We start from the raw sequence: 27,827 nt of genomic DNA, 5'->3' as shown, positions 1-27,827 counted from the left end.
CTAGCCCAACACCGTCGTCATTGGACACATCACTCTCGATCACTGGCCTCTACCGTCGCAGCGTGACCATCCCTCTTCTTACAACCTTTGACTCAAGATCATTGCTGATTCAAGGTCATGACCATGACCTAGCACAGGGTTGAGAGGGCATTAGAGAGAGAGAGAGAGAGAGAGAGAGAGAGAGAGAGAGAGAGAGAGAGAGAGAGAGAGAGAGAGAGGGGAGCACGTAAGGACAACAAGGGACAGAAAAGAGTGGCGGCGGCGGTCGAACGTAGTGGCGGTCTTTTGGTGGTGACTAGGGATGGTTTCATCGAAGGTGGCAGCAACGCAAGTGACATTTCTCTTATGCACCTCTTAAGTCTTAACCCATCTTCCTCGAGGAAAAAAGAAAAGAGCACTTCAAGTTACTGCAAAAGCATCAACATAATGAAGGAGACGGAGATCCTGCCGCGAGGAAATAAAGGAAGAACAGTTAAAAAACTAAGTTTTTAATTTGAAGGGAATTTTGATCAACTATTTACAAAGTTGTAGTTTAGTAATAAATGGGGTGAAAAGAGCGGCTTCTATAGTTATGCACATCTTTGCCGATAGAAGGACACAAAAAGTCTCAAAATTTTGTCTACGACGCTCATTTTAGTATCAAAATTTTTTTTCGGATAATTGTCAATTTTTTATAAAAATGATGACTTTAGTGCTAACTTCGGTCAGCTTGACCAGAAATCCTATGTGGCATTTTTTCTTATTAATGACTTAAGCCTACGTGGCTCATTGGAAAATCTAGTCAACAATAGAAGACTAAAAAATAAGCTAAAAACTTTTAAAAGATAAAAACAGTTCAAACATAGCGAAAACATTCGAACTTGCAGAATTTTTATCTGCAAATGACAATCTCCAGCAATGGCAATCTCCAGCGTTTTTATTTCCAAAAAAAAAAAATCAGCAAAAAATTTGCTCACTGTATTGAAAAAAAATAAGAAAATAAAAAAAAGTTAAAAAAATAAAGGACTTGCAGCGACGATGGCTTGCTGCGCTTGCCGTTGCCACCCTACCATGCGACCCTCGTTAGATCCGGCCGATGCCCGCGACTCTCGTTTATGGTTGGCGGGGGTCGTCGGCCACGACACGAGGCTTGCGACCAGCCCCCCACCCATCGTCGGCCATGGTGGGGCGGCAACGATGAGGGCTATGCAAGCCTCATTGCTGCAACCCCCTTTATATTCGCTAACTTTTTTTCATCTTATTTTTAAGTTAAAGATTGAATTTCGAAAAAAATTGCCACATGGTTTATTAAAAAAAATTACCTCGTAGATTTATTTTTTTTATTTATAAATGCCATGTAACTAAAATGTTTTAATTTTAAATAGCACGTATACTTTTTTGGAAGAAATTTCTAGTTGTTGGCACTTACGTGATCGTTTTTTTCCTGATTTGACATTTAAGTGAGCCGGTGAAAAAGTTTGGCACTAAAGTAAGTGCCGGTATACAAACTTTGACATTTTTCACATCCTGCCCATCTTTGCCATTAGAAAGCTTTCCGTGCACGAAACATACACGAATAGGAGAAGGCGCAATAATTTGTCACATGTGGACACAAATGATGACGAGTTAGGTGGAGCGGGATAGATTGATTCGTTACGAAACATCAAGAAGGGAACGACTTGAATAGCTCGTGTTTTGGCTATACCTATATCGAACGCCGGCCGACAACGGGGAAGCTTCAAACTTTCGCAAAAGAGCAGCAGTCCCTTCTTTTGTTTTTGTTTACGACCATAACTCCCTTGATCCGATGCTTTGTCTATTCGGTAGGCGACATTTTACGTGCCCAACCACTTTATATTCGCCAAACCACTACACAAAACAAATGGGCAGCATGTTCGTTTTCCCTTGTTTTAAAAAACTTGCCTTAAGCTATTACTAGGAAGGACAAAGAACAACTCGATTTTGGTTCAAGTCCTAGACCTACAGTGCAGCTTCGGGCCCTCTTTCACAGCGCACGATTCGGACAGAAAGCATTGAAGATGACATTTGCTTCGTCAGTCCAGAGATAAGTTTCCCATGCAGGCCAATGGAATAAGAATCTTTTGTTAATGCAACCGGTCGTGGGTCAACGACGTCGGCTTGATTATCGAGAATCTTTCAATAAACAAAGACAGCACATGCTTCCAGTTGAAAATTTAGCTACTGGTTTTTAGCTTTGTCCTGCATTTGCCACGAAGAAGAACCTGCTAAGAGTGTTGTATTTTAAAATTGCCGCATTATTGTTTTTGGATTAGTCTACTGAAAGTCCTAAAACTTGTCAAGAAACTACAATTGAGTTTTAAGAACTTGCGGAAACTGCAGTTGAATCATAAAACTTGTAAAAAGTGTAATTGAGTCTTCAAACTTGAGAAATTGATTGAATCAAGTCTTTCCGTTAACTCTGTCCGATTTGGGCAAAGGAAAATGCTGTTTAAAATGACGTCATTTTGATCCAAATCTAATTTTAGTATCTATTTATTTTAATTAAATTTTAAGGAAGCTATATTAAAAAAACAAAAACCAAAAAGGGGGACCACTGGGCGCCAGGCCGCCGGCACATGGCTAGGGCTAGATGACGCCCTCTAGTAGTCCCCACCCTCACCGGCCCTTCTTGAAATGGTGGGGCGAAGGTTCATTTTTTTTCTTCATTTTTAATTTAGCTTAATTTTTAATTTAATTGAATTTAAATAAAACTTATATTAAAAATCAGATTTGGACCACAACAATATTGTTTTGGCATTATGTTTCATTATTTGACAACGTCATTGCCACGTGAGGTAGAGAAAATATTTTTTTTCAAAGAGTCGAGTAAGCATTTTTTGTTAGCTAAGTTGAACGAAGTAAACGGAAAGACTCCATTACACCAATTTGACAAGTTTTAGGACTTGATTGCACTTTTTATAAGTTTTAAGATTTAATTATATCTCCGTGACAAGTTTTAGGACTTCTAATCCGTTTATCCTTTATTATTTTGCGTGCAATGTGAAAGTGTACTGGGGTTTCTAATTTTAGAATGGCGTGTATTGGAAAAAAATTTGTTCCATGACATGAAAATATCTCAATCGCGAGTGAATGTCCAGCTGCCTAGTCACTATCCGATCAACGTGATGGGATCGAATAGTGTGTCTAGTTAGCTGATCAGCTCCCACACCTAGGAAATTCGTTTCGGGCTTTTGACATAAGATTTATGTCAGTTCATTGTACGCGCATCGCTATGACGATAACTGAGAATCGAATAATGCCCGCCTAACAAAATTGAAAAAAGTTAGGGGTTCTAAGAACCATCATCTTATCACTACTCTTTATCATTTGCTGACCAAACTGGTGGAAGAGTCGAGTGAAGAGAAGAGATCACGCTCAAATGGATTCAACTCTTCTGGACGGGAGGAGAAACTTACTTCCCATCTGGAAATGATTTGCTTTGGGACCACAGACAATTTGTCCATACTCAATACCTGCAACACATTAAGAAAAGGCATGCGTTGAATCTCTCATTATTACGGCATGTGGTAATGGATGAGACGAACCATTAACAAGCAATAAGAAAGTGCATTTCCCAGTTTCCTTAAAATGTCTTTCCGGGATCCCCATGCATGCATGTGCCTTCTCGTCGTCCCTATTAATCAATGGGGAAGATGGCTAGCTGGCTAATGGGATTATCCTAACATGGACTCGTTGACCCCGTGGAACGAACTCTGAATTGGGTTGCCTTTTCTAGTGGAAATCCTTCAATCATGAGTCCTAGATCCCCAGAAAAATTTAATCAACATCCCACTGTTTTAATTTCATCATCTTCGTCAAATGTATGAACATGTCACTGCTGCGGGAGCTCATAGAACTCCTCGAGTTGACTTTTCTTCTGTGTCTCTCTCTTTTGCACCGCTCTCTGTAAGTTCCGTTCCCACATCTCTCTCTCTCTCTCTCTTCTTAAGTAAACATGCGCGTTTGCATTTGCTGACTGTTATCGGAGAAGGGTTTTTCGACTTGATTTGGAAGAGAAAATGAAATCTCCCTTTCAATCTCCAGGTGGCAAAGCTCGCATGGAGAACACTTGTTGCCAACCTGAAACTCCCAGCTTCCAAAACTACCCGCCACCAACACCGGCATGGCTCAATCCCTCGTCGGCCTCATCGTCAACGTCGCAAATGCCGACGTGGGTCAAAGTGGCCATAGGCATCGCCGTTCTCTTGCTCTGCTGCATTCTTTACATATTCCTGAAACGTCGCGACAAAGAGACAACCCTGTCTTCGACATCCGATGATGCGAAGCCAGCCCCAACAACGTCGTCATCAGCAAGACCGCCAGCTACAAAGACACCGCAACCGCATGCTCTGACAGTTAAGGGGCCCGGTCCTTGTTGTGGTGCAGGGCCGGTGCTGCCAAGTACTTGTCCGTCGTGTCCATACCACGGAGGGTTGTATCATGGGAAGTTCAGATGCCTATCGTGTAGCTATAGGAAAGAAGTTGGAGTCCACGTACAATACCCCGACTAGAAATAAAACTGGGCACAACTGAAGTACACTGTAGTTCTCAAATTTCTCATTTCTCTCCTTGTTGTGGTATAAAATTGTCAGCTCTCGTCCGATTCATGCAATTAGGGGAAGTAAAGAAACGCATGAACGGAAGAGAGCACGAGTTTTCATCATTTGGTAATTGAGGTCCCTTCTTCCAACATCAAAACAACTGCCAAGAGCAATGGTACAATCAACTAAGACTTAGTTTTATCCGAACGATCAAACGCAGCCTAAGCATTTCCAAGAAATAATTAATCCTACAGCCACTCAATTCGGCCCTACTGTCATCACTTCTTCAGTGTCATCTCCAATAGTCATAGCGTGTGTGACTAATTAGACGATATGGTAGAGATATGGAAACTGCCACATTCGGGGGATTAGTGCATTGTCAACTAGCACCGAGCAGTCACAGCAACATAAAAAAGAAGGAAGCAATTCATGCCGAAGTACAAATTTTTTGCCAAAATTGTGCAAATGATCTTTGAATTTTGACCCAAAATTATAATATGATCCCTGAAATTTTAATTTGTTCAGTGTGATTCCTAAACTCGAATAAATAGAAGGACAACATTGAATATTTTCATATAGTTCAGGGCCAAGTTGAACATGCATAAAAAATCCATGGACCATATCGAATAAATTAAAGGTCAGGGGAACACATGCAATTAGGTTGAAGTTCGGGGACCATAATGAATAAATTAAAAGTTCATGAACCACATTGTTCATTGGCCCAAAATTCAGGGACTATTTGTATCATTATCCTAAATTCTTACTTTAACTCTTTTCCTTCCACGACTCTTGTCCAAATGACATATTGTTGGAGTAATAGCACATATACAAAAATCAGTGCTGACCATATTGTACATCTTTGTACTCAATCCCATTCAAAAAGGCTATTGTGTTATTGATCAATGTAGTTTTAAACATTTTTGGGTTTGTACCAATTCAATTAATTCGGCCAATTTAAGCAGAAAATCGTTGATGTGGAATTCGGTCATCCTACGTGGTATGATCGGCGCAAAAGTTGACATTTTTTTATAATTTTTATAATTTTTTTTTCTTTTTTTCCCCTTTCTACTTTTCTTTTTGCATTGCCGGTGGTCGGTCGCTAGCTACCGGCCATAGGCTACGCCCAAGGAGGATCGACGTTGCCTGGTTGCACCGGGGCCTTGGTAAGGCCCTCTCTCGAGATCCGGCAAGGTCGACCCTCGCTCGAGCCCCCCTGCATGGGCGAGGGCGAGGCTCGACGACCCGCCACTAGCAAAAAGAAAAGGGGAATGGAAAAAATTTCAAAGAATTCAAAAAATAAAAAATGACGGCACCGCCGGTTATGCCGCGTAAGATGATTGGTATCTACGTCGGCGATTTCCAGCCTAAATTAGCCGAATAAACTAAATTGGTTTTTTTTATGCAAAAAAGTTTAAGATTAAATTGGTCCAATTGAAATGTTTAGCACTGAATTGGTACCAATGCAATAAGTTTATGACTTTTTTTTTAACTTTTCCGATTCTCGGCCTATTCCTCCCATATGCTACGTGAAGAAAGACGATTATGAGATTGTGTAAAAACTCGAATTCAATGGAAAAATCGTAATTACGTCACTCAAATAAAGAGCTTGTGGAGTTAAAATGCTTCGCGTCTCTAGCGTTCCTTGTCAAAGACTCGGAAGAGTCCAACCTCAATCGTTTCGCGTCCTTCGTCGAAGCACCGTCCGGGATTGGATGCTTTCCTCGTTTGTTTGTATCTATGAAAAACATCATTCCGTTTGTTGCGTGATATAAAATTTTTCCCAAACAAAGTCTTTCTGCTGTCGCCTTCAACCATCACGTCTTGCGTCTCACCATAAGAAAAAAGTGTGGACGAGCTGACCAAAGCACACCCACCCACTACAATGAGAGCTCACCTAACGAAAACTCTCGCTTATCTTTGCAGGTTGTGGAAGAATTATCGCAATAACATCACCACCCCTGTTCGCTCAGTTCTTCTTGTTAAGGTGAGTGCCAGCACCTCCTTCCACCTATATTTAATCTTGTTGAAGTCCTGTTATCGATCATCTCCATCTCGCGCTCGGGTCGTATAATCTTCTCGGTTCGCGTCGCGATCGAAAAGGGTTTCTTTGCTCATTTGGTACCATGTTCTTGATGAGTTATTACCTTTTCTTTCCGTATGAATTGATGTTTTGTGTTATGTTTGTGAACTCTGATGCTTGCATTTATCCATAGAGTTTCCTTGATGGAGAATAACCCTCGACCGAATTATCCGGGTTTCCCCTACTTCCCTCCTCCATCGGGATGGATCGATCCGAATTCAGCGCCGTCCGACGACGACGACGACAACTGCAACACTCCGACGTGGGTCATCGTCAGCATAGTGATTGTCCTCCTCATATTCTTGGGTTTCCTTGTCTACTTCATCCTGCGGCGAGAGAAGAAAATCTGGAGAAAAGCGGCCGCGCCACCTGCCCCGGCCGCAAAGCCACCGGCAAAGCCAGCTTGATCTGGCTCCACCTGCTAAGCCGCCGCCAGTGGGCATCCCGATTTCGTTCCCCGGCGATTGTCCGGCGTGCCGGCATAGAGGAGGAATTTATTCTCTCTCACATACCTGCCCTCTGGGCAAGTATGAAGATGGAATACACTCTAGTGTATCCAGACAATAAATCAGACAAAAAGGACAACATGTAATTAGTTCGGAAGCTTCTACGCATGCTTATGTGTTGAAACTTGAATGGTGCACGGTGACAGATCGTCTCCTCTACTGTACAACATTAGAAATTCGATGCAATAAATGACTTTTGTGTTGGAGGTATTGACGAGTTCTATAATCTATTTGTGACATAGGTTTTCGGATCACAATAAATTACTTTTTGAATTTTTTTGCAGATCCGTAAATCAACCGAGTAATTCACGTACATGGTAAAAGAGCATATTGCCGATCGAGGTGTACTCTCTGACGGATTTGCTCTACTATTGTCTCCTATTCCCGAAGAAGCGATCGGGACTAAGCCACATGACAATGCCCGCCCAAAAGAAAGGACTGTTTATTCTTTTTTTTTTTTTGACATTGGCCTTTCATACTCATACTCCAATCCGTACGGAAACAATTATTAGTTCTTATTTTAAAAATGAAGTGCGAATTGTCAAGCAGGAATCTACCTTGAGATAAATACACCGGGAGAGCCATAACTTTTGTATGACATTCATTTGAGTACCACAAATTTTTCTCCGTTTACTTGAGTGTCACATCGGAACAAAACCGTTAACTTAAGTGCCATTTCTAGCAAGTCGTCTTACATGAACTTTTTATTATTATTTTATTTACTTTTTAGTAACACGTGAAATTTTTTTATATTTTTTAATATTTCATGGAATTTTTTTATTTATGTTGATATTTTTATTTTAATTATTTAATATTTTTTGGGAAAAAAAAGAAGAAGAAAAAGAAGCAGCAGCTTGAATTTCACCCATGGCCGACGAGGGTCACCGTGAGGGCTCTCGGCGGCCACGGTCGTCGTCACCCCGGCGGCCACGAGAGAGGGCCCTTGAAGCCTCGCCGGCCATGAGCAAGGGCGAGGGCCATGGCATTGTCGGTAGTGGTCGAGGGGGCTTCATTGACCACGGCCGAGGGTGCAACGTCCCTCGCCAGGTCTAGGCAAGGGCCGCCTCCCTCATGGCCAACGGGACCGCGGGAGCCCTCGCCCCGATCTACAAGAGCCCTCGCGCCCTCACTTGTAGTCGTTGAGGCCGCGACAACCGTCGCCTAAGGCCGTCACGACCCCCCCGCGATAGACACTAACGTAAATAATTTTTAATAATATTTTAATTTTTTTTAATTTCTTATTTTTTTCCTTTCCTTTTCTTTGTTTTTAGAGCATCATGGTCCTCACCAGCGACCAGCGAGGGGCCAGTGGCCGGCCACTTTGTGAAGAAAAAATCAAAGAAAAGAAAAGTGGAAATAAAAAATATTATTAAGAATTGTCCCATTAACACCGATCATGCCACATAGAACACCTAATGTTCATGTCAGCAATTTCTTATCAAGATTAACCAGATGGACTCAATTGATAAAATATGAAAAAATTTAGGACTCAACCGACAAAATTAAAAGGTATAGAACTGAATTGACAAAATGTTTTTTGAACAATTTTTCCACTATTCCTACCATATGCTCCACGAAGAAAGACAATTGTGATGAGCATGTGTAAATTCTCAAATTCAATGAACGATAGTGATAATGTCTCTTAACTAAAGAACCTTCGGAGTTGAAATGCTTCGCATTTCTGGCGTCCTTTCTCAAGACTCAAAGAGTAAAAGCGTCCACCCTCAAGTCCCGTCGAAGCACCGTCCGGGATTTGAGGTCCTCATGCTTTGTATCTGCAAGTGATTAGGTTAATCTCAAATCGTGAGTGTTTGGTAAGTGATATGAAGCTTCCCAAACTCTTCGTCCTGTCGTCTTCAATCATTACATCTCACGTACTTCACAATAAAGTAAGCGAAGACTTGACCAAGACACCCCAATACACACACCACAGGGATAGAGAGCCATTATATCGAGAGGCCCCAACCCCAAAGGAAAATTCTCACTTCTTTGCAGGTCGAGTAAGAATTAGAGCAACCACATCGTTCCCTGGTTTGCTGGGTTCTTCTTGTGAAGGTATCAGGTATGTGCAAGCAACTACTTATGAATTGATGATGAAACAAAGTTATGGCCTTATGAATTGATGCCCGGAATATGTTTGTAAACTCACCGCTTGCATTGAACTGTGCAGAGTTTTCTTGATGGAGAACAGTAACTATCCGCAAACTTATCCGGATTCCCAGTACTTTCCTCCTCCATCGGCATGGGTCGATCCAAATTCTGTATCATCCGACGACAATAACACTCCGACGTGGGTCATTGTCAGCGTAGTCATTGTTATCATCATATTCTGCGGTTTCCTTTTCTACTACATCTGGAGGAGGGAGAAGAAGATCCGGAAAAGAGCGGCCTTGGCATCTGCTTCCGCTGCAAAGTCAGTGACACCAGCTCCTGCTGCTACGCCGAAGAAGGATCCGGCTCCACCTAAGGAGACGCCCAAGAAAGATCCCGCTCCACCCGCCAAGCTGCCGCCAATGGGCATCCCGATTTCGTACCCAGGTAATTGTCCGTCATGCGGGCATAGAGGAGGACTCTATTCTTTCTCGTATACTTGCCCTCTGTGTAAGTATAAGATGGAATATAATGTAGTCTATCCAGACAAAAAATGAGAGAAATTACAGTTGTTTTTCTCATCTTATTGTATGCATACGAATTTGGAAGCTTCTATGCATGTTTGTGCGTTGAATGATGCACGGTGATAGACCGTCTACTCTACTGTACAACATTGGATATTCGATGCAATGAATAATTTTTGTACTGGAGGGTTAATGAAATTGCTTCTCATAATATATGGGCAGTTCTATGGTCACTCAGGGACAGATTATGGAATCATAATGAATTATACCTTTTTGCATATCGTAACTTCTATACAAAGTGTTGTAAATCAACCAAGCAGTCCACAATACATAGCAAAAGAGCATTCCTGCTCTTGGTAGAGAACCCCTGGACAGATTCGCTCTATCATTAGCTCATATTTCTAAGAAAGTGATCAGGACCAAGCCAAGTTGCGATACCCGCAGCAAAGGATGGCTTCTTTTATTCACTTTATAGATGGGCTTTACGTGCTCCAATCCATACAAGGGGGAATTGTTAATCCCTATCCCAAATGAAGTGCTAGGGAAGGACATATCTAGAAAGTGTTCCTGAGTGAATGGAAGCGCAATAGTGATGCGAAATCTTGAAAGTCTCGCGATCAATGGATGACGATATCAATAGAGTAAAAAGAAACTTCATAACTCCACCTAGTGTTGGAAAACGATATCAATTGTTTCTCGTAGGATCCGGCTAGCATAACGGTTTCTTAATTTTTAAGGGTGTTGTTGTGGCAACGATTATCCATTTGCCAGGAGATGGGAACCAAAAGATCAAAGGAGCCCAGGGATGGCAATGATAATGCCCAACGAAACCCCACACTCCCGTTCAAGTACCTTCCATTGTTCATGGATGTAATTAGACTTGGCCTCGTCGCCCTCTATAGGATCATGCATTTCCTTGCAAGAAAGCAAAACAGGTATCTTGTCCTTCCACGTTCTATAGGCGGCACCATTCAAGGCTCACCATTCTACTAGTCTTCACCTCCATACACCACCTAGGAATTTTCACAAACACCTAGGGCTCACCAAACCTTGCGCTCGATCCCACCTGTGAGGAAGCAAGTACCCTTCCAACCAAGGCAACCCACAACCAGCACAACAACTAATGGAAGCAACAAGAAAAGGATTCAAAGAAAATAATAACACAGAGATTTACGTGGAAACCTTTATCGCTTGAAGAGGCGAAAATGATGGGGGCGACGGAACCCCACTAACCGCAAACCAAGAGTAAAAAGAGGTTTAGTCCCACGAAGAACTACAACAAAAGCAGAAGCTCCCTCTTCTACCCGACAGAGTACGCCACAAACTCCAAATCACAAGGCGAGTGCTATAAACGGGCCATTCTTGCGTCCATCTAAACATGGTGGTTTGAAGGCACATAACCAGTTGATGGTGTGGCCATGCTATACACACCAGTGTTAGGTCGCGTTTGGCAAGGCCCTTCGGCCTCTACCTTGGACACGTGCTAAAGCGTTTGGCAAGTTTTTTTGTTTTTTTCTTCTCTAAAGAGGTTAAGGCTGCGTTCGTTACGGCTTTGAAAATGAGCCTTGAAAAAATACAGAGGCCATTAACCTAAAAGGCTTTAGAAATATACAAATTGTATTTGGTAAAAAAAATCCATTGTAAAGCAATTTTGAGTTCAGTAGTGTCTGGCAAAAAAAAAAAAAAATTGCAAAGGCCTTTTTTGCTGTAATTTTTATTTTATTATTAAAAAAATCGAACCCTCTGACGAAGGGCTCAAATCATCGGCTAAGGGTCACCTAGGTCGCGAAAAAAAAAATTGCAAAAGACTTCTTCGCTGTAATTTTTATTTTCTTATTAAAAAAACAAACCCTTGGATGAAGGGCTCGGATCATCGGCTGAGGGTCACATAGGTCGTGCGACCTCGCCGGCCTTTCATCGCACCTTCGCCGGCCAAATATGGCCTCGTCGACTGCCCTCTCTTAAGAAGATAAGTAGATCTAGGGTTTCACTTTTTTTTAAAAAGGTAAAAATGAATTTTTAATAGGTTTTTGAGAGAAAAATAGATGACTGACTAATTTTCATTAATTGGGGATCTTCACCATTCCGGAAAAGTTGAAAGCTCAATGCTAGTGAATGCTGAAACTAGCATTGAGCTTTGAACTTTTCCAAGGCCAGTTTTCCCAAAACCCATTGAAAATAATTATCAAGCATCCTAAACTTTTTCCCAAGGGACTTTTAAAATGCTAAGCCACACACACTCTAAGTCTTTTAGAGTGTTTTATCCTAAGGCAAGTTCGTAGGAGCTTTGGACCTTAGCATTTCCTAATATTAAGGCTTTTTGTTTTTTCAATTTTGTCCTTGCTAAATTTTCGAAACTTCGAAAATAACCTCACTATTTTCTGCTTTGCGTTACTTCACCGACGACGTTCGATACGACCACCAACAAACTAGATCTGGTGTCGGCGACCCCTCATCGAGGTCGTGCTGCCCTAAGCGGCTCTCGCATGAGGTTGCTGTTGATGCCAAATCTAGGTCGTCGGTGTCCGGTGAAGCTTATGAGTTCGTTTTATTTTTTCGAAATAGATAAAAACCCTTTACAAGTGTAATTTGTTGAAACACCGTTTAAATTAAATTTATTTCTCAATGCATTTTTAAATTACACTTTACCAAACGCTATTTGCACTTCGAAAATATGCAATTGAAAAACCTCTTTTAACATAAAGTCTTTCGTATACATCCACCAAAGCTGAATCAAATGCACCCCAAAATTAGAACCTAATCAGGAGGCCCGGCTCAACTTGAAGGCCCATGCCCCAAAATTGGTTGCGGATTAGGCTTCACTGTTTTATGGCAGATGGGCCAGACAAACAAAGGTTGTTCTTTTAATAAGGCTTTCCTTTTTCGGTCGAATCTCGTGCCCGTGCTTGACCACGTAATTTTTGCGTTTCTATTGCGAAAACCCGAGACAGATTGGCTGCGAGAATTCGAATTGGATCTCGCTTGGCTGAGCACGATGGGGGTTTCTAGTTAAAACGTTATTAATTTGTGAATCGGCACGATGAATTTTAATCAGATGTGCCCCGTAGATAGGATTAGGACTCGCGCATAATACAGTCGAGTCACCTCTTTAGGAAAAATGTTTCTCGATTGAATTTCTCAGTACCTTCATTCAATCATGCAGGGTCGCCCAATTTTTTTTTTTTTTTGGGTCATGATAGCTTGGTTGGTCGTCCTCCATTCGTATCAAGTAAAAAGGGGCCAAATGACAAAAACAAACGAAAAGGAAAGAAAAAAGCCAAATGCAGGAATCCCGCTAATCAAACTAGCTACAAATGGGCCGGACAAGCAAGGCATATCCTAGACTACCAGGACTCGAGATTCACAGTTAAGCAAAAACTACGTCGGCTTGCATATTTTGCCTAAACTCTTTTTCTTTATTTTGACTTTTATAATTCCTATTTAGTTTCTCTATGCAATTGCATGCTATCGAGCCCGGAGAATGTGCCTAAAAGAAAGAGAAAAGTGCAATTATTGTATACTATCAAATGAAGAGTACATGAGCCTATTTATAGATTTACGGCATAATGTGAGTTAGCAATCAATCAGAACCAATCAAGAAAAACTAAAAAAAAAATATCTCTAACATCGGTTAACAATCAATCAGGACCAATCACGAAAAATATAAAAAAAATAGAAAACACGTGATTCATAGTATTATGCGGAAAATGGAATTCTTGCGTGCTTTTGAGGAAGGAGAAGAGAGCTTCGAGCGAAGGTGGACCGTGTTTGGTATCCATTCTCCTGCCGAAGCTTCTCCTTCTTGTGGTGATATCTTTTGCATTTGGTTATGATCAACATCTTTTTCATTTTTTTGCAAGCTTCAAGAAAGCTAAAGGCGCGCATGGCAACATTTCTGGCCTAGAATTTAGGCTCTATGACTGTTTCGAGAGCAGAAATTTGTTTATTAATGCAACTTCTGAAGCGGATATTCGTTTAGTTACACAACTTCACTTTTCTATATCTGGAGTGCTCAAGAAGTAGTTTTAGAGCCATTCGAAAAAATTTAAAAAAAAATTACTTCTCTTCAAAAGTAGAAAAATCAATTTATGCTCAAAAATAGAAGTAGAAAAATCAATTTTTGATAAAAAAAAAATCATTTTCGGAGTAGAAGTGTTGCCATGCGCACCCTAAGCTAGTGGTGGCACTGTCGGAGCTCCTCCATGGATAGCATAGAGGCGTTATGGTTCGGTGGACTGCAAAATCGACTTCCACCAAAACAAAATATCTCTATTTTATTAGTTCGATTCGCTCATTTGGTTACTGCAAAATTAAAGAAGGAAGAGAAACAATAGAGAAAACACCATTTTAATTGCTTGGTCAATTTTTTTTTTTTTTTGTGTAATCAACCGCAGAAATTGCGTCCTCACTGCTGAAATTCATGGTTTGGATCTCACTCAAACCGTTGGTCTTCAACTGAGAACAAATGGTCTTCAAATTCTAATAACGATGATCAAGTGGCTCAAGCTTGCCATTACAATAAAACTCGAGCATTCCAAATACAAGGTCGTACCACGTAGAACGGTCAACACTAACTAACTAAATCTTCACGTCAGAATTTTTCAACTTGAATTTGCCGGAATGACTGCATGGAAAATCATCCAAAAGTTTAAAATTAAATTGACTAAATTAAAAAGTTTAGAAATTCGATGCAATAAATGACTTTTGTGTTGAAGGATTTGACTAGTTCTATAGTCTAATTGCGACATAGGTTTTTGGATCACAATAAATTACTCTTTGAATTTTTGCGCAGCACCGTAAATCAGCCGAGTAATTCATGTATATGGTAAAAGAGCATATTGCTGCTCGAGGTGTACTCTCTGATAGATTTGCTCGACCATTGTCTCCTATTGCCGAAGAAGCGATCGGGACTAAGCCACATGACGATACCCGCCCAAAAGAAAGGACTGCTTATTATTTTTTGTTTCTTTTTTTAGACATTGGCCTTTCATACTCATACTCCAATCCGTACGGAAAGAATTATTAGTTCTTATTTTAAAAATTAAGTGCGAATTGTCAAGCAAGAATCTACCTTGAGATAAATACACCGGAAAGATCATAACTTTTATACGACATTCACTTAAGTACCATAACTTTTTTTCCGTTTACTTGAGTGCCACATCGGAACAAAACCGTTCACTTAAGTGTCATTTTTGGAAAGTCGTCTTACGTGGACTTTTTCATTATTATATTATTTATTTTTCAGTGACACGTGAATTTTTTTTAATATTTTAATATTTTATGAATTTTATTTATTTATTTTGATATTTTAATTTTAATTATTTAATATTTTCTAAAAAAAGAAAAAGAAAGAAGAAGAAGAAGCAGCTTGAATTTAACCCATGGCCAGCAAGGGGCACCGTGAGGGCCCTCGCCGAACACAGTCGTCGCCACCCCGACGGTCGCGGGAGAGGGCCCTCGAAGCCCCCCCGACCATGGGCGAGGGCGAGGGCGAGGGCGAGGGCGAGGGTCGTTGTGCCGTCGGTCAAGGTCAGGGGCGCTTCATTGACCACAATTGAGGGTGCGACGGCCCTCGCTAGGTCTAGTTGAGGGCTGCCTCCCTCATGGTCGGCGGGTGTCGCGACATAAGAATCAGATTTCTAGGCTAATGGATTATCAAGCTAATTATCTAATTAACTTAACTCGGATTCTCCCAAATCCATGCTAAATCACAACTTAGGGTTCGTTATTTAACAATCAAAAATATTTTCAAATTGGAGTCGCCACTAATCATTTTATGGTAGGCTGATTAGACACCTAAATAAAGTATCGGGAGAAATACTTTATTCCTACGAACCGTAGATTCATTGAGTTTGGGAATTTTGGTTACGCTAATATTTCTATTAACGCCATTTCGGTACCTTTCTTTTCAATGAAAATTATCTGAGTCAGTAATTTCTAAGGATTGTGATTTTAAAGTTCCAAAGGTGAAGTTATTTTTTTTTATTTAAATGAATGATGCAATGCATGAATGTAATTGTATTGTGAGAATACAATTATTCTAGTGACAACTACTCTAATATGACATGAATGCAGGATGTTTTTTTTTTTAATCCTAGTGACATGCAGAACAACATGACTTCTAATCTACATGTTATGCAAAAAAAAATGACATGAATCTAATCTCAATGACATGTTGCATTAGACTAGACTAATCTAGTGATTTAAAAAGAACGAGCATCATTCTAAATGACGTATGAGCGTGACATGACATCAATAACTTATCAAGTTTATGACATGATGAATAATACGACACGTGAAAATAATATGACAAAATGACATGCCGGACTATAGGATATGTCAAACTTTAATAACGTGGCAAAATATATGACATGACTAATCAATGCGACATGAAAATGACATAGTGGTTATGCTACTAGGCCTAAACAACGTGCATATGTAAAATGAATGTGTTCAATCTACATGAATAGAATGTTCTAAACTATATGCAATCTACATGAATGAGATATTTTTGGTGTTTTATTTTTATTTTATTTTATTTTTACTTTTTTTACGTAACAAATCAAATCATGCATGATCTTTTACGAAAATATTTCTCGATTCAAATTAGATGACGGATTGGATCAAGGAATCAAATCTTGTGGTTAAGATTAGATACCTTAATCCCCGTGCCATCGAGACAAATCTCAAGGTCGAGATTAATCCGAATTTAAACGTTGTCGATAAGGAATCACTCCTTTAATTCGATTTTTTTTAAAGTCCAATAAAATATGCAAAGCTCTAGAACATTTAAAATAGGCAGCTAGAATACATCAAAATATTCATTAAAAAAAAAGTACCCAATTTGAACATATTCGAGAGCCATGCGAATTCAAAATTAGGAAATAAAATCAAGCAAATTGAATTAAGATTAGACTTTTTACCTGATCTGAACTGCCCCGATATTGTTTCCTTTTGAACTCGGTTGACGAGGACAACTCACGGATCACGCTCGCTAGAGAGACTGGCTGAACGAAGACAGTGAAGGACTTCGCGACTGACTTTGGGGGTGCTCACAATGGACACTGGTAGCAGCTCCGCGGATGTGCTGTGGCGACGTCGATGACGAGACTCACTGGTATCCAGAGACAATGATGGCGTTGGACAACGACGACGAGGATGAGAGGTTGTGGTCGTGATGGTTCGCTGAATTAGCACACGAATATCGCAGCGTTGGTGATTGTTATCAGGACTCGTGGCTAGTATGGATGATTTGGACATAGGCGGCCTGGAAGATGAGGGGAAAGCACTCAAGTGTAGACTGATTCTTTTTCCTTCACGACAAAACATGGACTCTGACAAAAAAAATACTCTCAAACGGTGGTGCTCTAAAAAAAAAAATTCCAATCCCCTCTTTCACGTGTGTGTTTTTGTCGTCAAAATTCTGACGCGAATTGTGGATGAAGGACCCGTGGACTCTTTCCCTCCCTCTCTATGCTTTTTCTGCTCTCTCGTCCCCCTCACTCTAGACCTCACTCTTCTTGGACGAACCCCCTGACTCTTCTGCTCAATAGTCCTGTGGAGCTTCCTCAACTTCTCACTTTTCTGCTCCCTTTTGTACAATCACGGCCCTATTTTTTTAGGGTTAATACCATGAAAAATCTTAAACTGGTATATATATGACAAACTTACCATAAACTATTTTTTTGACCACGAAAAATCCCAAACTGGTACACCTATGACAAATTTACCCCAAACTATTTTTTTGACTTTCAAAAATCATAAACTGGTATATCTATGACAAATTTATCCTAAACCAATTCTTTTGACCACGAAATACCCCAAACCGGTACACCTATGACAAATTTACCCGCCCTCCCGTTAAATTGATTTAATATCACGAAAAATCCCAAATTGTTAAACCTATGACAAACAGAGGGTTAAAACCCCATACTGATATACCCGTCAACCGTCACGTGTCACCAAATCAGCAATTTGACAGTTAAATTTTAAAAAAAATTAACGGAGGATAAATTTTTCACATGTGTACCAGTTTAGGATAAATTTGTCATAGGTGTACCAGTTTAGGATTTTTTGTGATCAAAAAAATAATTTGGGGTAAATTTATCATAAGTGTACCAGTTTGGGGTTTTCCGTGGTATTAACCTTTTTTTTTACATTGGACGAAGCTCCTTGTTCAAGTGAGAGTTGCACCCTTTTATAGCCGACGCACCTGTGCGCTTTCTAAGCGGTGGGAGAATTGATTTTTTTTTTAAAAACAATCCCGTTGAAATCTCCATTCGTTGTTATTTTACCCACTTTTCAAATGACCAAATCAAGCCAGAATCTCCTTTTTCATTCCCCTGCATATATGGACGCTTGAATATCTTTAACTGTATGGGCTCATCTTCTTCTTCTTCTTCTTTTTATTCATACCCCTTTCTTTGTACACACCCCTCAAAGATCCCGTTCTATCGCGAAATCCTTCGCAATGTTGGACCATATGGAGAATAATATCGACTTAATCCGAATTGAATCAAGTTCATCCAACATCGGTCCGACTCAAATGTAAAATGTGAACACATGTTAAAATAAATAAGAATAAATGAACTAAGTGCAAACTATATGCAAGATGATTTAATTATATTTTTGTGGGGACTAAAATTAATCCCTAGTTTTATGCAAATTATTAAATAATCTACATTTAGGTGTCAATAGCGGGACCGCGAGAGCCCTCGCCCGGATCCACAAGGAACTTCGCGCCCTCACCTGCGGCCACCGAGACCGCGACAGCTGTCGCCTAGGGCCCTTGCCCCTGGGCTAGCCAACCAAGAGGGGGAAAGCAAAAAAAAAAAAAAATCAAAATAACTAAAAGAATAAAATAAAAATACACTTGAACATTTAAAATTTAAAAAAAAATAATTCGGCAATGCCACGTCAGATTTTCTGGCGTTCACGTAGGATTTCCGACAGAGCAAATTGGTAATGGCACTTAAGTGATCATTTTTTCAAATGTGTGAAACTTAAGTGAGCGAAAAAAAAGTTATGGCACTCAAATGAACGCCGTACACAAGTTATGGCACTCACGGTGTACTTATCTCAATCTACCTCTAAAACCCACGTTAAAGATGCTTAGATTGGTCAATCCCATTTAAAAGCTATAATCTTTTTGAATTATGAGTCGATTAAATATCAAACATTTTGCAATATAGATATATATGTCCGCAATCTAAAGCCAAACTTCTATTTCACTAGCACAACATTCATCCATGGTCTACCTGTGAAAAGGCAAGGATTCTCTGCGGCAACATCTCCAAAATATTTCTGCTTAGTTATATTTCCTCTATGAATATGCTATTCAAGCTCACAACACCGAATTTGGAATGTATCATCACATTATAATTTGAGTAGAATGCCTGCTCCAAGCGAAAATTGTCCAAAAAGTTCTCAATCTATTGCACTTTTACCAATTCAGTATTAAACCTTTTAATTCTGTTATTTGAGTCTATCCAATCAATTTTGATTGGGAATCGCTAGCATAGACACTGTTCATCCTACATAACATGATAGACACCGACGTGGATAATATTTAATAGTATTTTAATTTTTTTAAAATTTCTTATTTTTTTCCTGTTCTTTTCTTTGTTTTTCAAGCATCGTGGCCCTCACCAACGGCCGGTGAGGGGCCAGTGGCCGGCCACTTTGTGAAACAAAATCAAAGAAAAGAAAAGTAGAAATTAAAAAATATTAAAATATTATTAAGAATTGTCCTAGCAACACCAATCATGCCACGTAGAATACCCAGCGTCCATGTCAGCAATTTCCTGTCAAGATTAACCGGATGGACTCAATTGGCAAAATGTGAAAAACTTTGTGACTCAACCGACAAAATTAAAAGGTTTAGAACTAAATTGGCAAAATGCTTTTTGGACAATTTTCCCACTATCCCTACCACATGCTCCACGAAGAAAGATGATTGTGATGAGCATGTGTAAATTCTCAAATTCAGTAAACGATCGTGATAATGTCTCTTAACTAAAGAACCTCTGGAGTTAAAATGCTTCACATTTCTGGCGTCCTTTGTCAAGACTCAAAGAGCAAAAGCGTCCACCCCCAAGTCCCGTCGAAGCACCGTCCGGGATTTGATGTCCTCATGCTTTGTATCTGCGTGAGATAAAGTTAATCTCAAATCATGACCGTTTGGTAAGTGATACAAAATTTCCCAAACTCTTTGTCCTCTCGTCTTCAATCATTACATCTCACGTATATCATCACAATGAAGAAAGCGATGACTTGACCAAGACACGCCCCAATACACACACCACCCATATGGGGAAGGGATAGAGAGCCATTATATCGAGAGGCCCCAACCCCAAAGGAAAATTCTCACTTCTTTGCAGGTCGAGTAAGAATTAGAGCAACCACATCGTTCCCTGGTTTGCTGGGTTCTTCTTGAGGAGGTATCAGGTATGTGCAAGCAACTACTTATGAATTGACGACGAAAAAAAAGCTATGGCCTTATGAATTGATGCCTCGGAATATGTTTGTAAACTCACCGCTCGCACTGAACTGCGCAGAGTTTTCTTGATGGAGAACAGTAACTATCCACAAACTTATCCGGGTTCCCAGTACTTTCCTCCTCCATTGGCATGGGTCGATCCAAATTCTGTTTCGTCCGACGACAATAACACTCCGACGTGGGTCATCGTCAGCATAGTCATTGTTATCATCATATTCTGCGGTTTCCTTTTCTACTACATCTGGAGGAGGGTGAAGAAGATCCGGAAAAGAGCGGCCTCGGCATCTGTTTCCGCCGCAAAGTCAGCGACACCGGCTCCTGCTGCTGCTCCGAAGAAGGATCCGGCTCCACCTAAGGAGACCCCTGCTGCTGCACCGAAGAAGGATCCAACTCCACCTAAGGAGACCCCTGCTGCTGCGCCGAAGAAGGATCCGGCTCCACCTAAGGAGACCCCTGCTGCTGGCCCGAAGAAGGATCCGGCTCCACCCGCCAAGCCGCCGCCAATGGGCATCCCGATTTCGTACCCAGGTGATTGTCCGGCATGCGGGCATAGAGGAGGACTCTATTCTTTCTCGTATACTTGCCCACTGTGTAAGTATAAGATGGAATGTAATGTAGTGTATCCAGACAAAAAATGAGAGAGAAATTACAATTGTTTTTCTCATCTCATTGTATGCATACGAATTTGGAAGCTTCTATGCATGTTTGTGCGTTGAATGATGCACGGTGATAGACCGTCCACTCTACTGTACAACATTGGATATTCGATGCAATGAATAATTTTTGTATTGGAAGGTTTATGAAATTGCTTCTCATAATGTATGGGCAGTTCTATGGTCACTCGGGGACAGATTATGGAATCATAATGAATTATGCCTCTTTTCATATCGTAACTTCTATACAAAGTGTCGTAAATCAACCAAGCAGTCCACAATACATAGCAAAAGAGCATTCCTACTCTTGGTAGAGAACCCCTCGACAGATTCGCTCTATCATTAGCTCATATTTCTAAGAAAGTGATCGGGACCAAGCCACGTTGCGATACCCACAGAAAAGGATGACTTCTTTTATTCACTTTATAAATGGGCTTTACGTGCTCCAATCCATACAAGGGGGAATTGTTAATCCCTATCCCAAATGAAGTGCGAAGGACATATCTAGAAAGTGTTCCTGAGTGAATGGAAGCGCAATAGTGACGCGAAATCTTGAAAGTCTCGCGATCAATGGATGACGATATCAATAGAGTAAAAAGAAACTTCACAACTGCACCTAGTGTTGGAAAACGATATCAATTGTTTCTCGTAGGATCCGGCTAGCATAACGGTTTCTTAATTTTTAAGGGTGTTGTTGTGGCAACGATTATCCATTTGCCAGGAGATGGAAACCAAAAGATCAAAGGAGCCCAGGGATGGCAATGATAATGCCCAACGACACCCCACACTCCCTTTCAAGTACCTTCCATTGTTCATGGATGTAATTAGACTTGGCCTCGTCGCCCTCTATAGGATCATCCATTTCCTTGCAAGAAAGCAAAACAGGTATCTTGTCCTTCCACGTGCTATAGGCGGCACCATTCAAGGCTCACCATTCTACTAGTCTTCACCTCCATACACCACCTAGGAATTTTCACAAACACCTAGGGCTCACCAAACCTTGCGCTCCATCCCACTTGTTAGGAAGCAAGTACCCTTCCAACCAAGGCAACCCACAACCAGCACAACAACTAATGGAAGCAACAAGAAAAGGATTCAAAGAAAATAATAACACAGAGATTTACGTGGAAACCTTTATCGCTTGAAGACGCGAAAATGATGGGGGCGACGGAACCCCACTAACCGCAACCAAGAGTACAAAGAGGTTTAGTCCCACGAAGAACTCCAACAAAAGCAGAAGCTCCCTCTTCTACCCGACAGAGTACGCCACAAACTCCAAATCACAAGGCGAGTGCTATAAACGGGCCATTCTTGCGTCCATCTAAACATGGTGGTTTGAAGGCACATAACCAGTTGATGGTGTGGCCATGCTATACACACCAGTGTTAGGTCGCGTTTGGCAAGGCCCTTCGGCCTCTACCTTGGACACATGCTAAGGCGTTTGGCAAGTCTTTTTGTTTTTTTGTTTTCTCTAAAGAGGTTAAGGCTGCGTTCGTTACCGCTTTGAAAATGAGCCTTGAAAAAATACAAAGGTCATTAACCTAAAAGGCTTTAGAAATATACAAATTGTATTTGGTAAAAAAATCCATTGTAAAGCAATTTTGAGTTCAGTGGTGTTTGGCAAAAAAAAAAATTCACAAAGGGCTTCTTTGCTGTAATTTTTATTATCTTATTAAAAAATCGAACCCTCCGACGAAGGGCTCGGATCGTCGGCTAAGGGTCACCTAGGTCATGCGACCTCGCCAGCCTTTCATCGCACCTTCGCCGGTCATATCTGGCCTCGTCGGCTCTCGTCGACCGCCCTCGCTCAAGAAGATAAACGGTAGATCTAAGGTTTCACTTTTTTTTAAAAAAGGGTTAAAAATGAATTTTTAATAGGTTTTGAGAGAAAAATAGACAACTGATTAATTTTCATTAATTGAGGGTCTTCACCATTCCGAAAATGTTGAAAGCTCAATGCTAGTCCACCAGCATTGAGCTTTTAACTTTCACAAAGCCAGCTTTCTCAAAACCCATTGAAAATGATTGTCAAACATCCTAAATTTTTCCCAAGGGGCTTTCAAAATGCTGAGCCACACGCACTCTAAGTCCTCCAGAGTGTTTTATCCTAAGGCAAGTTCGTAGGAGCTTTGGACCTTAGCATTTCCTAATATTAAGGCTTTTTTTTTCTTTCAATTTTGTCCTCGCTAAATTTTTGAAACTCCGAAAACAACCTCACTATTTTCTGCTTTTCGAGACTTCACCGGCGATGTTCGATATGACCACCAACAAGCTAGATCTGGTGTCGGCGACCCCTCATCGAGGTCGTGCTACCCCAAGCGGCTCTCGCATGAGGTTTTTGTCGATGCCAAATCTAGGTCGTCGGCGTCCGGTGAAGCTTATGAGTTCGTTTTATTTTTTTTTCAAAATAGATAAAACCCTTTGCAAGTGTAATTTGTTGAAACACCGTTTAAATCAAATTTATTTCTCAATGCACTTTAAATTACACTTTACCAAACGCTATTTGCATTTCGGAAAAATCCAATTTGAAAAACCTCTTTTAACATAAAGTCTTTTGCATTTCCTAAAAACATCCACCAAAGCCAAATCAAATGCACCCCAAAAGTAGAACCTAATCTGGAGGCCTGGCTCAACTCAAAGGCCGATGCCCCAAAATTGGTTGCGGATTAGGCTTCACTATTTTATAGCAGATGGACTGGACAAACAAAGGTTGTACTTTTAATAAGGATGTCCATAGGAAGCTGATTCGAATATGACCTTTTTAAGTTTTGAGTGCATGTCATCCATGATTAGCCCCGGACCGCGTTTATTTTAATCCAAGCGGACCGTGGCATGGGTGAGGCTTGAGCAATGAAGTTTGGTCCGATCCTTGGTATTCATTTACAAGTCCATCGACCTGCATCACACCCCAACCTTGAAAAAAAAAAAAAACTAAGTGAAAATCAGACAGAGATCGCATCGAGGCACCTGGGCAACTTCATGGAACTTTCATCCGCATCGAGCCTCGTGCAATGTTGACGCAACGACTGGCAAACGCACAGCCTTTCGAAATCTGGAGCTGACTCTCTGCCTCTCTTAACAAATCCATAATTGCAAAACAGCAATTTGCGTTCAGATCACCAATTTTCACCGGCGACGGTTTCCCAACGGCCAAGCAAAGAGGCCACGTGGCACCTGCTTCCTCGGACAGCGAAACGTATTCGCGGAACTAGCTGGCGTGCTCGATGATCGAGAGACGATGCGTGGAAGAAAGTTCTGCGAGCCTTCTTGAATAGTATGCAGTCTGGATGACCAAGCAAGTTTAGAGGTCAAGACTTTTGCCCATAGAAATTTATGCTGGTGGTGCGAGATGACGTCAAAGGTCCCAGCAGTCTTTTGACAATTACTTCTAGTGCCCTCGCTCCCTCTTGTTTTTTTCTATAACGACTTCTCGTGCCCGTGCTTTCCTTTTTCGGTCGAATCTCGTGCCCGTGCTTGACCACGTAATTTTTGCGTTTCTATTGCGAAAACCCGTGACAGATTGGCTGCGAGAATTCGAATTAGATCTTGCTTTGGTGAGCACGATGGGGGTTTCTAGTTAAAATTGAGTTAATTTGTGAACCGACGTGATGAATTTTGATCGGATGTGCCTATAAATAGGATTAGGACTTGTGCATAATACAGTTGAGTCACCCCTTTAGGAAAAATGTTTCTCGATTGAATTTCTCAGTACCTTCATTCAGTCGTGCAGGGTCACCCAATTTTTTTCTTTTTTTGGGTCATGACAGTTTGGTTGGTCGTCCTCCATTCATATCAAGTAAAAAGGGGCCAAATGGCAAAAACAAAGGAAAATGAAAGAAAAAAGCCAAATGCTAGAATCCCGCTAATCAAACTAGCTACAAATGGGCCGGACAAGCAAGGCATCTCCTAGACTACTAGGACTCGAGATTCACAGTTAAGCAAAACTACGTCGGCTTGCATATTTTGCCTAAACTCTTTTTCTTTATTTTGACTTTTATAATTCCTATTTAGTTTCTCGATGCAATTACATGCTATTGAGCCCACAGAATGTGGCTAAAAGAAAGAGAAAAGTGCAATTATTGTACACTATCAAATGAAGAGTACATGAGCCTATTTATAGATTTACGGCATAATGTGAGTTAACAATCAATCGGAACCAATCAAGAAAAATTAAAAATAAAAATATCTCTAACATCGGTTAACAATCAATCAAAACCAATCACGAAAAATATAAAAAATAGAAAACACGCGATTCATAGTATTATGCGAAAAATGGAATTCTTGCGTGCTTTTGAGGAAGGAGAAGAGAGCTTCGAGCGAAGGTGGATCGTGTTTGGTATCCATTCTCTTGCCGAAGCTTCTCCTTCTTGTGATGATATCTTTTGCATTTGGTTATGATCAACATCTTTTTTCATTTTTTGCAAGCTTCAAGAAAGTTAAGGGCACGCATGGCAACATTTCTGGAGTAGAATTTGGGCTCCAGGAGTGTTTCAAGAGCATGAATTTGTTTGCTAATGCAACTTTTGAAACAGATATTCGTTTGATTACGCAACTTCACTTTTCTATTTCTAGAGCATTCTTTTGCTTAAGAAGTAGTTTTGGAGCCACTCGAAAAAAAAAAAATTACTTCTCTCCAAAAGTAGAAAAATCAACTTTTGCTCAAAAGCAACGGTAGAAAAATCAATTCTTGATTAGAAATTGATTTTCAGAGTAGAAGTATTGCCATGCACACCCTAAGCTACTGGTGGCGCTATCGGAGCTCCTCCATGAACAGCAGAGAAGCGTTATGGTTCGGTGGAATGCAAAATTGACTTCCACCGAAACAAATATCTCTATTTTGTTAGTTCAATTTGCTCATTTGGTTACTGCAAAATTAAAGAAGGAAGAGAAACAATAGAGAAAACACCATTTTAATTGCTTGGTCTTTTTTTTTTTTTTTTTGCGTAATCAACCGCAGAAATTGAGTCCTCGCCGCTCAAATTCACGATCCGGATCTCACTCAAACTGTTGGTCTTCAATTGAGAACAAATGGTCTTCAAATTCTAATAACGATGATCGGTATGGGTGAGTGATTTCAAGTTCCGTACAAATCTATCGGTTGGAACATGTTTATCATTTTTTGAAATCTAAAATCTACCATGCATGTTCTAAAATGTAGAACGTACCCTATCACAAGTTGATAGGTAGGTTTCAAAGTCTACTTAGGTTCCACATATATTCTTAACTGAACAATTGCAGAAATCATCACATTTAATGATCATCATTTGCTTCTGCTACAATCCCCTAATCACAACTCAAATCTAGATATATGGATAAATATGGAATATTAACAAAGTAAAAGTCATTTGGCCAAACAAAACAAATAAATAAAATAAAAATCTCAGTCATAAATATTGGTGGAAATGGAAGTCGAGATTAGTAGTTCCAGATTACATATTCATTATCGAACGCCATGAAAATTACAAAAACACGGATAAAGGTTTCAGGATCATACAATGACATATACTAAGAAGAGCACAAAAACTTGTTACATGTTACAAGTTTCAAGTTTACTGAGCATACCCCTCGGAACAAGTTCTCAAATTTTTTAAACCCGAAATCTACCATGCATATTTTGGAACCCGAAACCATTTACACCAAATGATCTGTTAATTATGTCTCGAGTTTTTTTTCATAATTTGGATAAATATCCAAGATTGGTTGTACCTCAAGTTCTTGTATTTTCTGTTGGATGGGCTTATCTATATTTGGTGTTTCAAGAAGATTTGACCAAGTCAAATGGTCTTGGATATCTTTGACTAGCATAAAGAAAGATACTGGACTTTCTTTCTTTATGCGTGCAAATAGAAGGCTTGTGGGCCCAGCGTGGGTGGATGAAAGGAATAAAAGAAAAAAAAGGAAGGGTTTGCTTCCCCTTTTTGTGAAACCTGCAGAAGCTGCGCAAATCAAGAAAACAAGGGACGCCGCACCGTAGCCTTCGTACGCAGAAGAAGAAGAGAGAAAACCAAGAACTTTGTGTGTTCTTGGTTTCGGGCTGTACAAAGGGTGGGTTTTGACCGCAGAGGGATTTGTGTGTGAGTTTTATTATATCTAATTAAGTTATTTATTTGTGAATACTTAGGGTTTGGATATAATGTAGGTGCGAGAAACACGAGCATATTGAGCGATTGTAATTCTGATTCTCCGATTATAGTGGATTGTTTTTGCTGGCTCTCTCATGGATGTAGGTACCGATATTTGGACCGAATCACGTAATCTCTGGTGTCCTTTATTGTTCATTGTTATTTCTCGAGGCTTTTCGCATTGATTTATTTACAAGACCTGGGCTAGTTTCCACACGTTATATTTCAACATGATCGACTCAAAGCCTCCATGTCAAACCATGGGCATTGAGTTGAACCATATCTAAGTGCTCCATTTCACAACGGACCTCGAGCCACTGGATCCGGGGCTCAAGCTCGATTTGGTGACAAAGCTCGAGTCCACTAGATCAAGGGGCTCCAGCTTGCCATTACAATAAAGCCCGAGTATCCCAAATACAAGGTTGTGCCATGTAGAACGGCCAGCACTAACTAATTATATCTTCATGTCAAAATTTCTCAACTTGAATTTGCCAAAACGACTGCATGGAAAATCATCCAAAGGTTTAAACCTAAACTGACTAAATTAAAAAGTTTAGAAATTCGATGCAATAAATGAATTATGTGTTGGAGGATTTGACGAGTTCTATAGTCTAATTGCGACATAGGTTTTTGGATCACAATAAATTACTCTTTTGAATTTTTTTGCAGCTCCGTAAATCAGCCGAGTAATTTACGTGCATGGTAAAAGAGCATATTGCTGCTCAAGGTGTACTCTGACAGATTTGCTCTACCATTGTCTCCTATTCCCGAAGAAGCGATTGGGACTAAGCCACATGACGATACCCACCCAA

The 27,827-nt window shown here is 40.4% G+C and overlaps 2 long non-coding RNA genes across 2 annotated transcripts; both read left to right on the top strand.

Moving 5' to 3' along the window:
* The first annotated feature begins 3,825 nt into the window (after window positions 1-3,825).
* LOC125315421 lies at window positions 3,826-4,246 on the top strand. Its single transcript, XR_007198672.1, has 2 exons — window positions 3,826-3,906; window positions 4,045-4,246. It is a non-coding gene; the product is annotated as an uncharacterized LOC125315421 (long non-coding RNA).
* A 2,138-nt stretch (window positions 4,247-6,384) lies between these two features.
* LOC125315640 lies at window positions 6,385-13,967 on the top strand. Its single transcript, XR_007198911.1, has 3 exons — window positions 6,385-6,525; window positions 6,755-7,327; window positions 13,938-13,967. It is a non-coding gene; the product is annotated as an uncharacterized LOC125315640 (long non-coding RNA).
* Window positions 13,968-27,827: the final 13,860 nt, after the last annotated feature.

This window comes from Rhodamnia argentea, chromosome 6 (genome assembly GCF_020921035.1).
Source record: "Rhodamnia argentea isolate NSW1041297 chromosome 6, ASM2092103v1, whole genome shotgun sequence".
Lineage (NCBI taxonomy): Eukaryota > Viridiplantae > Streptophyta > Magnoliopsida > Myrtales > Myrtaceae > Rhodamnia > Rhodamnia argentea.
Note: the sequence above shows the minus strand (reverse complement) of the source record. Positions and strands in the feature narration are given on the sequence as shown.